Source organism: Bos grunniens, chromosome 1 (genome assembly GCF_055505025.1).
Source record: "Bos grunniens cultivar Pamir isolate PY7600 chromosome 1, Bosgru_T2T1.0, whole genome shotgun sequence".
NCBI classification, from domain to species: domain Eukaryota; kingdom Metazoa; phylum Chordata; class Mammalia; order Artiodactyla; family Bovidae; genus Bos; species Bos grunniens.
Window position 1 is genome coordinate 29,893,049 of NC_141165.1, and position 12,224 is coordinate 29,905,272.

At 45.4% G+C, this 12,224-nt stretch overlaps 1 protein-coding gene across 5 annotated transcripts in view; it reads left to right on the forward strand.

Moving 5' to 3' along the window:
• Positions 1-1,679: 1,679 nt before the first annotated feature.
• Positions 1,680-12,224, forward strand: part of ZBTB38 (zinc finger and BTB domain containing 38) — a 139,210-nt gene continuing 128,665 nt past the window's right edge. The window contains exon 1 of one of the 5 annotated variants that reach the window (XM_086371571.1): positions 1,680-1,926. The gene's annotated coding sequence lies outside the window, so the exon portion shown is untranslated. The remainder of the gene's footprint in view (positions 1,927-12,224) is intronic. The other 4 variants (XM_086371841.1, XM_086371750.1, XM_086372054.1 and 1 more) reach the window with 4 other exon arrangements.

Consider the following 12,224-nt stretch of genomic DNA (forward strand, 5'->3'; position numbering starts at 1 on the left):
GCAGAAACTAGCCACAACTCAGCAGATTTCAGTTTCTTGTTTATTTTTTACTGAAGTAAAGTTGAATTACAATGTTGTTTTAATTACTGCTGTACCAGCAAAGTGACTCAGTTATACCTACCTGTACATTTTTACCTGTACATTTTTTTTCATTTTCTTTTCCATTATGGTTTATCACAGGATATTGAGTATAGTTTCCTCTGCCATACAGTAGGACCTTGTTGTTTATCCACTCTATATATGCCAATTTGCATCTGCTAATCCCAGACTTTCCTGCCGTCTCCCATTCCCCTCCTCCTTGGCAACCATCAGTCTATTCTCTCTGTCCCTAATTTTTTTTTCCTGTTTCATAGATAGGTTCATTTGTCTTATTTTAGATTCCACATGTAAGTGATACCATATGGTATTTATCTTTCTCTTTCTGACTTACTTCACTTAGTATGATAATCTCTCGTTGCATCCATGTTGCAGCAAATGGCATTATTTTGCTCTTTTTATGGCTGAGTAGTATTCCACTGTATATATGCACCTCATCTTCTTTATCCTCTCATCTGTCAATGGATATTTAGATGGTTTCCATGTTTTGGTTAGTGTAAACAGCGCTGCTATAAACAGAGGGGTGCATGTATCTTTTTTAACCATATTTTTTTCTGCATATATGCCCAAGAGAGGGATTGCTGGACCATATGGTAATTCTATTTTAAATTTTCTGAGGAACCTCCATACTGTTTTCACAGTGGCTGTATCAACTTACATTCCCACCAATAGTGTAGGAGGGTTCCCTTTTCTCCACACCTTCTCCAGCATTTATTATTTGTAGGCTTTTTAATGATGGCCATTCTGACCGTCATGAGAAGGTACCTCATTATAGTTTTGATTTGCATTTCTCTAATAATGAGTGATGTTGAGCATCTTTTCATGTGCCTATTGGCCATCTGTATCTCTCCTTTGGACAAAAGTCTCTAGGTCTTCTGCTCATTTTTTTGATTGGGTTGTTTGGGGTTTTTTTGTTTTTGTTGTTTGGTTTCTTTGTTGTTGTTGTTGTTGAGTTATATGAGCTGTTTGTGTATTTTGGAAATTAAGCCCTTGTCAGTCACATCGTTTGCAAGTATTTTCTCCCTATTCTCGATGTATGCTGCTGCTGCTGCTAAGTCTCTTCAGTTGTGTCCGACTCTGAAATTTAGGTAGGGATTCTCGATGTATAATCCCTACCTAAATTCCAGCCAGTTGCTCATGGTGCCTCCAGCAGGCTCCTGATTGTCAAGGTTGTGCTCACTGCTGTGGCCGCAGCATCATCATCTGGAACAGTGGTACTCTACAAGTGTTTGCTGAATGGATCAATAGATTTATGTAGAGGTAGATGAGTGCGTGTACGAATCTATATGACTCAAGGATGCAGTGCCTTCTCCTACCACCCACAGCCATTTGTGATTCTCTCTGTGGTGAGCCCATTTCTCCTTCCACCTGTCCCTTGATGGCTCTAAAAGCCCTTAGTCATTTGGCTCCAGTGTCCTAGTTTTGGAGACCAGCTACTTATTAACTAAACCGTTGCACCACTCATTCTTATAGCCTTAAATTAGTTTGGGTTAATTCTTAACTGTTTCCTTTCTGTTCATGTGTCATTTAATGGTTTGCCTTTATCTGATTTTCCCCAATTTCCTGTGCATTTGTGGTTTTCTACAGAAGCTCTGTACCAGAGGTCTCATGCGGCCACACCAAACAAGTGTGGGCGCCTAGGGTTTCTAGGAGGGCTCTCTGGCTGCTCTGGGTCTCATCCAACTGGTGTCCAACCAAACATTCCCAGCCAAGGTTATTCATGCTAGAGGAGGAAGAATGCCTGCCCCAGAGCCAGCTCTTGGGGAAAAGAAGAATTGTTGATATAGGCCAAGCCCCCAGAGAAGACAGATTTCACTGCAGCTGCTAAAGGTTGGTGGTATACTTTTTCTCCAACTCAGTGAAAGTTGTCCATGAATTTCATTAGTGTGTTTTGTCCTAATGACCTTTAGAATAAACAGGAAGAAAAAATTTTTAAATCAATAGAATAAGCTTCTTGGCGGACTGAGAGTTTTATCCATCATTGATTCTCCACATCTAGTATGTGCTGGACAGGCAAATGCCTAATAAATATTTGATGAAGGAAAGAGAGAAAGATAAAAGGAAAGGGGGGGCAGGGAAGGAAAGGATTGGAGATTGCCATGGATGGAAAGAATGCTCATTTATTGCTCAAAAATAGTACGATGATATAGTTATGTTTTCAAAGCTAATTAGTGGCATTATCACTGACACCTAGAATCAATAAAACAAATTAAGTCACTTTGCAAATTAAAGGATGTATTTATAAAGATAAAATGATAGTAGACAACCAGAATAACAAGAACAATCAAAAAGTGTTTCTTGGAACTTAAGCATAAAGATAAAAAGCAGTGCTCATATTTTAAGGTAAATTCAAAACTCTGTAATGTAATTGCCATTTGTTCTATGCCCAGTTCTCCAAAGCAAATTAAAACAACCAAGTGCTTTAGTTATGGATAAATGCAAGATGATCATGGAAGTGATCAAATTGACTGCAGCTGGCCAGTTTGGTATTTAGAAAAGGCCAATTAATCTGAAATTGTGGATTAAATAAATTTACAAATATATAGACTTCCTACTGTGGAGAGGGATGAACAACTCAAAGATATTTTATTACATGTCAATGAAAAACATCTCAGGACAGAAAAAGATTAAGGAAATTAACAATTTTAATCTTTTATTTATTTGATACCATACAAGCTACATAGTTCAAGTTCAGCAAAATAATTCTACATGACACATATGTGGCAAATAAACACACCACCGTGATGGATAGAAAAGGGAAATAATTAAGACATCTCACTTTTATAAAGTCAAGATCTCAAAACTAAGGTGTTGTTTCTTCAGCAGTTCAGATAGTGACGTATATTAAGGTTCTTGGTGTTAGAAAAGCTCACTATAATTTTATATCATTTTAATTTGGGGAGAATAAAATATAACTTTTAGATATATAATAAAAATAAATATAATGAAAAATAAAAAATATAATGAAAAAATAAAAAATACAATGTTTTAGAAAAATATAAAAACATTTCCAAAGCAAAATTCAGAGAAACCTGTTTTAACACCAGTCTTGCAAAGATTGTATTAATGAAGCATGTAATTTGTTTTGAAGGATTTGCCAGCATGATTTAGACTCTCATGATCAGCACAACTATATTATAAAAGAAAACTGTTGGTAACATAGGTAGATGGTGACTGGCTACTGCCAAAAAGTAAAACTGTACTTTCTTAGTTGCTATGGGGTGTTCCCAAAGTTATGATTCAGGCTTTTTGTGTACAACAAATTTCACATGTGAAACTGATTAGTGCAAGAGTTCAGTGGGTCCCAAACTTCAACCAGTGATGATTTTTGTCCTGTGTTTTGCCACTTGTGCCTCCATTTAACATGTTTTTTTCCTTTAAATCAGAAAATTTTTTTCTTTTTTCTTATTGTTTGTTGGAGGATAATTGCTTTACAATGTCAAACTTTTTTTTTTTTTTTAACCTAAATACATTTTAAAAAGAAACTTGGTTTGTTATTACCACCTAACATCATCTCTGATGGGTATTCTTTGGAAAACACTTCAATAACAAAATAATAATAATAATGATGATGTTGATGATAATTTAAGCCTATTTCAAAACTAATTCTATGAGACAGAGACATCTTGGTAGAGAAGAAATTAGAATCCTTAGAGCTCATGGGAAAGAGTTTGGGTAAATCATATGCTCAGATTGCAGTTTGCTTTCTGTGGCTTTATTTAAGAAGCAAGTTAATGTTTACATGACAATGAACTTCAAAGTCCAGGCACTAAGGAGGAAAATAGAGTAAGAGAGAAAAACAATTGGCTTGTCACTTCTCCTTACCCTGTGGGGAGGCCACAAGGGTCAGCAGCGCACAGACACTGGAGGAAACCCAAGTGGTGGGGGGCGGGGGCCGGAGGGAGGGGGGGATCCTATCTTACCAGAGCACAGTAATTCTTTATTAAATCATTGATACAAAAATGTATTATCCTAAGACACAAGCACGATGTTTCCTGACTCACATGGCATTTACTCTTGTTGGAGTTTCACCAAGTCTTGAAAGAATTCTTTCTACAGTCTTGGTGGAGAATTCCTCACCTTACCTCCTTTGTATGATGCCGTCTCTGACCATGTGTGTCTTTATTGTGATACTCTTGGTTTATAGAAGTGAGTGCTGTTGTTATAACAAAGTGGGACATTACATAATACAATGAAACAGCATTATTCTTTTCAAGCACTTCCTTTCTGACTCTTCCTCTTGTGGGGAATTTTCACTTATTCCTGACTTTTAAGTTAGGTCAACATCATACATGACACCAGCAGGGTAGACAAGGTTGCCAGACGGGCCCCTGGACAAGACATCGTCCAGGCTTGCTTAAAAGGGAAACTCCAGGCCTGGAGGCCCAGCAGTAAACCAGTGCCTGCCTGGAGGGAAGTCACTGCTTGCATTTTAAACACGGCATATAGTATTTTGAGGTGCACACAGATAACATTTAGAAATGTTAAGTCCTGGAAAAGGTCCCTTTAAAGTCATAATCTGAAAGCTCAGTTTCTCTGTACACTGGTGCTGAATCAAATCTTGGACTTGGAGTTTTGGGTGAAGTAGAAAAGGGTAACTTTATTACTTCATCGGGCGAAGGGGGCCACAGTGGGCTAATGCCCTCAAAACCGTGTGTCGTCCCCACTTGGGGAAGATAGTGAGAAGTTTTATAGCCATTGTCCAAAGAGGGCGTGATCAGCTCATGGATATTCTTCTGATGGGCTGGTGGTAAGGTAAGCAGGAGTAAGCATCATCAACCTTCTCTTTTCATCTGGTCTGGGGTCTGCATGCTTATGGGCAGCCTACCAGTTAATCATTAAATTCTCTCACTTCAGGGCAGTGGGGGGCGTTGCGGGGTGGGGGAGGCGGGTGGTGGCGGGGAGGCGGTTTCAGTATCCACAAAACAGCTCAAAGATAACTCTTGTGTGTTTCCATTGATGGGAAACAAGACCTTGCCCCAAGGCTGCTCTCGACTGTTTCTCCTTGGTCTCACATCGCCTCCAGTCTCTGATTCACAACTGCTTGAATCTGCCCTTTGGAACCCAGGAAAGGTCCTGGAGGCTGAATGAAGGCTGTTCCCTATAATCAAAGAAATGGGGGCACAGAAAGTCTCTGTGCTTAGGAGCCCCCCAGGGCCCTGCACAATATCAGCTGGGCTCCATAGCTGACAGGTCTGTGTGTTCCTAAAAGACCGTCTGAAAGGAGGAAAGGAGGCTGAAGAGATTTTCTCTTTTGTGGATACTGAAAAGGCAGAGATTTGAGCTAACTGCCTCCTCCCTCAAGGAGGGGGGTAAAGAACTCTACACTCCTTAAGTGTGACTTCCTTCTGAAGGGAGCAGTCTGGAAGGGGGCAGGGAGTGACTTTACAGTGGAGAAACCTGGCAGGACCAAGGTCAACATCAGCAGTGATAACTTAAGTCAACAGTGTGCATCTTGACGATGAGAATGGCACTTTCCCTCTATGGTCTTCCTCTCCAGTTTCTGTAACGCCAGTGTAATAATGAGAAAACAACAGACAAACCCACATTGAAGGGAATTTTATAAATACCTGACTTACCTGATCCTTCTCCAGGGGATCTTCCCAACCCAGGGATCGAAGCCACGTCTCTTGTGTCTCTTGCACCGGTGGGTGGGTTCTTTACCGACTGAGCCACCAGGGAAGCCCCCTCAAAACAGTCAGAATCATCAAAACCAAGGAAAGTTAGCTTCTGGAGGTCCAATGGTTGAGACTCCATGCTTCCGCTGCAGGCCAGAGGTTTGATTTCTGGTCAGGGAACTCGGATCCTGCATGCCATGTGTTATGGCCAAAACCAAACCAAAATAAAACAAAAGTCGAGGAAAGTGTAAGAAACTACTATCACAGCCTAAAGCAGCCTGAGGAAGCTTGACAAGTAAATGTAATATGGTACCATGAATGCTTTCCTAGAACAAAAACAGTATATCATCTCCAAACTAAGGAACTCTGAATGAAGTACAGCCCGATGAGAGTCTTTCTGACTTTCAATATTTCCTGAAAATCCAAGACAGACTTTGTAGTCACATCAAGAATTAGGTGCTGCCTCTGGTGGCTGTTACCCCAAGATGAATGGGACAGATTCTGGTCATCTGGTCTAGTGCTTGAAGTTACTTCAAGAGGGAGGAGCCAGGAGGAATGGCAGGGATAAATCATTTAATATACACACTCATTCATTCATTCAATGAAACAGTGATACTCTCTTTTCAAAACAGCTCTCCCAGTCTCCATGGCCTTCGTGTCTATCCATCTTTACAGGTGGTGTGTATCATGCACTTCCATGTGCCTGCTAGCCTAAATCGTTCCGTCCTTGGCTTCATCTACAACTTACTTGCCATAACCCTCTCATCAGTAAATGGATCCAGCTGTCTAAAGACGTCCTTACACGCACAGCACACAGTGGTACTCAGAGCTCCTGAAACTTGCTGAGGCCACTGCTCTTTCAGTCTCTCTCTTGGCGGATGATGTCACCACCCCCTGCTCAGCAACCCAGATCAGGAGCTCACCCTGTGCTGAGCTGTTCCACAAAGCCCCTGAGCTACAGAATCGTGCCACCTTCTGAATGTTTCCAGGAGTTGAGCCTTCTGTCCAAAGAAAGTAGCCTGAGTTAAGAAGCTTCAGTTCAGCTTCTTAACACATCTCATCCCAGAGACAGCCTCGGTCCCCTAGCTGGATTCCCACCTCCAGCTCATCCACCCACCACCTGCCCATGCAGGGATGTCTCTAACGCACAGACCTGACCACACCACTCCCCTGGGACAGCCCTCCAGGATTCTCCCTCACCCCTGGAATAAAGGCCAGGCTCGTCAGCCTGGCACACAAGTCCCTTCATGAATTGCCTCCTCTTGTCATTGTCCCCTCATCTCCTGCCACGTTCCCAGCTTCACCTTCTGCTTCTACCATACAAGTGGAAATCCCCTTGTTCAACTTCCTCCCGTGTCCTCCTCCTTCTTGGGCTTCAAGCCTGAGGCGGGTGCCCTCAGGGCTCCTCCTTAGTGTTCTGATAGGCGCCCCCTTCCCCCTTCTCCCCCACCACCACTGTGCATAACTCAGCCATTGTGCTCAGTCATGAATGCAGTAATTGGCTAGTCTAAAAACTAAAAAACACAGCAATGAACAAAACAGAAAACCCTGTCTTCTTGGAGTGTCCTGCCTTCAATTTTTCTTCGATTTTCCTTCTCCCTGGGGAGATTTTGAAGGTGAGAACAGTTCTTATATGCATCTTAAATACTTAACACAGTACACAGCACATAGTGTGCAAAAAATACAGATGAATAGTCCATGAATGAAGACCACTGTTCGCCCATCCTTCACGCCAACTCAAGGACAGGAGTTAGAGAAAACGCCTTCAACATGCCGAGCAAAAACAACTGGAAGGCTTCACTCCATACCCTCCCTAATCCTCCCAATTTAGTTAATTTCCTTTCCACTGAGCAGCAGGTTTAGTGGCACATCTGCATGTTCTTCTCCGAGGGTGTCCTCTTGCCTCTGGGGAGGACAGTTCTTGCACAACCAGAATATCGTAAATGTTGGTTGTTTTTAAGAATCAAGCTCCAGATGAAGCACAAACAATTCTATTTCTAGAACAGAGCAAGGATGTTATAAACTTTGTTGCCACGGAACCATGATAGTCCAGGGGCCAAAGCTTAGGGATGGGGCGGAGGAGAGTGGGAGTGGATGGACAGCCAATGCAGGGCGAGTTCCTCCGGGACAAAGGTGGAAGTGCCCCAAAGCTTGCCTTGCACCAGTGTGTCAAGAACTAGAAAATTATCCCGCACCTCTGTTGCTCCTTTTTATTGGACAGCCTTTAGTCCTGTTTGGGATTTTTGTTAAATCAGATGCACACTATTGTATTTGTAAATTTAGAAAACTAGCTGGATTAGCAAACCAGTGAAGAGGAGATGGCATGCATATTGCATGGCGGGGGGGGGGGGGGGGGTCACTGTCACCAGGAGGCTGTCTGTGTTCCCTCCTCACCTGTGGGGACAGGAGTTGGGAGGTGAAACAGCCCAGTGTTGACTGCAGTCAGTGACCTCAGGGAGGTCTGGCCTTCCCATCAGCGCTGAGTCACTAGCTGACGTGCTCTCCTGACTGTAAGGCCACCACCGTGCCCTCCCCTGGGTCTCCAGAACAGAGAATTCTCCTGGAAATTCAGCAGAGGTGCCGGGGAGACCTGCACAACCTCCCTCCCGGAAAGCCTTCCCCTCCTCCCATGATGGGGGGATGTGCGGCACCTTCCTCTTCCTCTTTGTCCCCTTTTCTGATGAAGTCATTTCTTGTCCATCCTGTGGAGCTGTTGGACAAAGCACAGCCTCTGCATCTGCAAGGCCAGGATGAGAGGGGGCCACCCACTGCCTTGTTGGGGAATCTTGTGTAGGGTACTCAGACTCTATGCCTCACTTGCCTCCCATCCTCCGCCACCTCTCTGGATTCCTTTTTTTTTTTTAATGCAATCTTTCTTTGTTATTGTGCTGCGCTGGGTCTACCTTGCTGCAAGCAGGTTTTTCTCTAGTTGAGGAGAGTAGGGGCTACTCTCCAGTTGTGGTGAGCGGGCTTCTCATTGTGGTGGCTCTCTGGTTACAGAGCAGGGGCCCTAGGTATGAAGGCTTCGGTAGTTGCAGCACGCTGGCTCTAGGGGGCGCAGGCTTCAGCAGCTGTGCCTCAGCTTCTCTGCAGCATGTGGAATCTTCCCAGACCAGGGATCGATCCTGTGTCCCCTGCATTGGCAGACAGACTCCTATCCATAGCACCACGTAGGGGACACAAAGGCAGAGAGAGCCAGCCAGCCCACACGTGTTGCCATCAAACCGTGTCCAATGAGGGAGCATCTTAAACCGTCACCCCCAGAGAAGTTTGTAGCATTGAGGTCCTTCCCTCAGGGCAAGCCGAGTGCATCCCTCACCTTTCCAGGACCCATTCGTCACAGTTGCTCATATCTGCTCCCAGAATACCTGTGTGTGCATGTTGTGTGTGGGTGTTTCACTGTGATGATCTCGGAAGGGTTTCAACAGAAGGCCGTTCTTCTCTGAATTCCTTTGGCTGTGCGTTGTAAGCTGAGCCTGGGCTGGAAGAGATGTTGGGTGTTCCCCATTCCTGGATTTGGGTGGAAAGGGGAAGATCTGAGAAGCACAGAGCTAGGGGGGAGATTGTACTCTCTGGCAGCTGCACAAGTGTTTGGAGCTCACGTGTTCCTGATGGAGAGGCTTCTTCTGGGAAGGCCTGTGAGTCAGGACCCCCGGAGTCCTTCTTTGGGTGACTTCTCGTGAGTCACCACGCTGATCGATGTCTGATGAATAAGTGGTGATAGTGCATTTTGCCTTCTCTGGTCTCAGGGCATGTGACCCTTTGGGGGGAGGGTCAGCAGTGGGGAAATGTGTCATCAACGTCTCCCCTTTGCTCACCCCTCTCTTTTCCTGCAGACGGTGTCAGACAGCGCATCTCAGCAGCGTGCAGTGTCTGATTCTTGTTCTTATCTTGTTTTCCTTTGTCCTAATTTTTTTTCCCCTAAATTGAATCATTCAAGTCTTTTCATGGCCTCTGAAATGAGTTGAATTTTCCTAGCCTTCCATTCGAATTCTGGCTCCTTCCCATTTTCCCATTCTGAACACCCTGTTCTCAAAACAAATTCATCAGCTAACTCTTCCCTGGACGCCGCACAGACTTTTCCAACCTTGCCCACGCTTCTCTTGTCAGGCTGTACCCACCACACTCACCTTTCAGGTTTTACTGTCTCTTCTTATGTAAATCTACAGAAGCCCTGCCCAAGTCTCACCTGGCCTCTCCACCCATCTCTGAGCCCCTAGCCTTAAGTGTACTTGTGACCCCCTTGGACTGGGCAGGGTTGATGGCTTCTGGCATCTTATCTTCCTGCCTTTCCTTTGTGTCAGGGACGCGTCTCTCACTTTGCTATGTTTCCAGAGTATTCCCAGAGCTCAGGGCAGGCTAGAGTACATCTGTAATATTAACAGGTGCTCCTTGATGTTTGCCTGAGATAAGGATGAAACAAGCTGCCGCCCTGAACTGTGCACCCTATGTTTGTTCCCAGGGCCCTTGGGTTTTAGGAGCACCTGTGGCCGAGAGTGGGGGGTGGGGCACAGAAAGAAGAAGCCCAGAGCTAATTAGGCTTACACCTCTTCGGCATGGGGGTCTCAAGTCACACTAAAAAAAAAGTATGTGCTGAAAATTTGAAAACCATTGTGATTATTTTCATGGCTCAAGTGATAAATAGTAGGAAAAACTCGTGCCCACTGCTGAAAAGTGGTGCCTGTAACACTAAGAAACCATCAGAAAAGGAAGGTTTTGGCTCAGAGTGGGCACTTTACACAGAACCCAGTAAAAAGAGCTGACCTGTACGAAAGGGACACATAAACTTGCTGAGACCGTCTGAATGCTTAGAAGTTTGCCTTTTGGGTGACCAGAGGTCACAAGTGATGAAAACTCTGAAGTGAATCATTCAACAGTTAGACTGTCTCTTCTCTGCAGGCCTTGGAGCCCCCCAGGAGTCAGTGTGAAGCCAGGGCCCCTAAAGCCTCGCTTGCATGCAGGAGATAGGATGGAGTGGACCAGCTCAGTGAGAGAGGCTGGGCGGTGCAAGGCACAGGCAAGGAAGGCAGGGGCAGCTGCCGACTGCCTTAGTGGCTCACCCCAGATTTCCTCACCCTAGTTCTCTCTGCCACCCTCTGCCTGTTGCCCCCCTCACCAGCCCAGAGTCTATGGGTCTTCCTTGCACCAGAGCCCACAGTTGTCTGGCTGCCCATCACATTGTAAGAGGGAGAGCCTGGGTCCGTCCTGTGCTGAGTGGAGAGGAGGGGTCACCAGGGCGTCAGGCTGACTGTAGAAGGCCTGGTGTGGGACCCGACAAGGCAAGCCGGCTGACAGACCCTGCGCTGCAGGGGTTCTGAGCCCATGAGTCTATTAAGTGAGCAAAGGGATGTTGAAGCAGGGGATTTGCATCGTCTGAATCAGTCACTAACTGTGAGGCTCTTGCTTCCTCCGGAGGCTGCAGCCTTGTTGCTTCTCTGCCCGCATGGACTCTGCAGCCTAAGACCAGACGCGGTTAGTGGCTTCTCAGCTCTGGTGACAGAGGAAGTCAGAACGCATGAGACCTTCACACACAGTGCGATATCTTCCGTACAGAGCAGTGACTGAAACCAGCTACATAAAATGAAACTGCTGTTGCTGTTGCTACCTAGTCGCTCAGTTGTGTCCGACTCTTTGCAACCCTGTGGACTGTAGCCCACCAGGCTCCGCCGTCCATGGGATTCTCCAGGCAAGAACACTGGAGTGGGTTGCCATGCCCTCCTCCAGGCGATTTTCCCAACCCAGGGATCAAACCCCGGTCTCCTGAATTGCAGGCAGATTCTTTACCGACTGAGACACCAGGGAAGCCCAAAATGAAACTACACGTAATCAAAATGTCTCTGGAAAATCCTTCAAATCACCCAGAAGGTATGGGACGCATATGTCTCCCAGCAAGCCCAACACAGTCGGTTTTTCCTTTAGCACCAGAGCAGACTGTGTTTTTTGGCTGACAACCAGGCAATGTGATTATTGTGCTTTCAGGGGCCATGTGTTAGGAAAAAAGCCTTTAAATGTTAGATCCAGTCTCAGCTACAGAGCTGCACAGGGAAATGCATATTCCCTCTGAGGCATCTCCTTGTAGGGGTGTGGGGATACCCCACAACCTAAGATCTTCTCCCTGATCTGCCCTTCTCTTCCTCCACCTCCTCTCCCTGCCCTCCTCCCTCCCCCTGCCTCCTCCTCCCGCCTCCTCCCTCCTTCTTTCCTTCTCTCTTTCCCTCCCTCCCTCCTTCTTTCTTTCTATCAATCATTTCTTTCTTTCTCTCCTTTTCTCCCTTACTCCCAACCCCTGCTTTCTTTCTTCCTCTGTCCCTTTCTTTCTCCCATCAAGGATTTGTGATGGTTACATTGACTTCAGTTAGTTGTTCCTGGGATGGCATGGGATTTCACTGGGAAGATGAAGGAGCTCTGTCTCTACCCCATTTGGCACTCAGGTGTCCTCTGTCCACACGGGAACAAGGTGCTCTCTGAGGCAGGAACAACGTCTTGAGGTTTGAACATCTCTTCCGTACC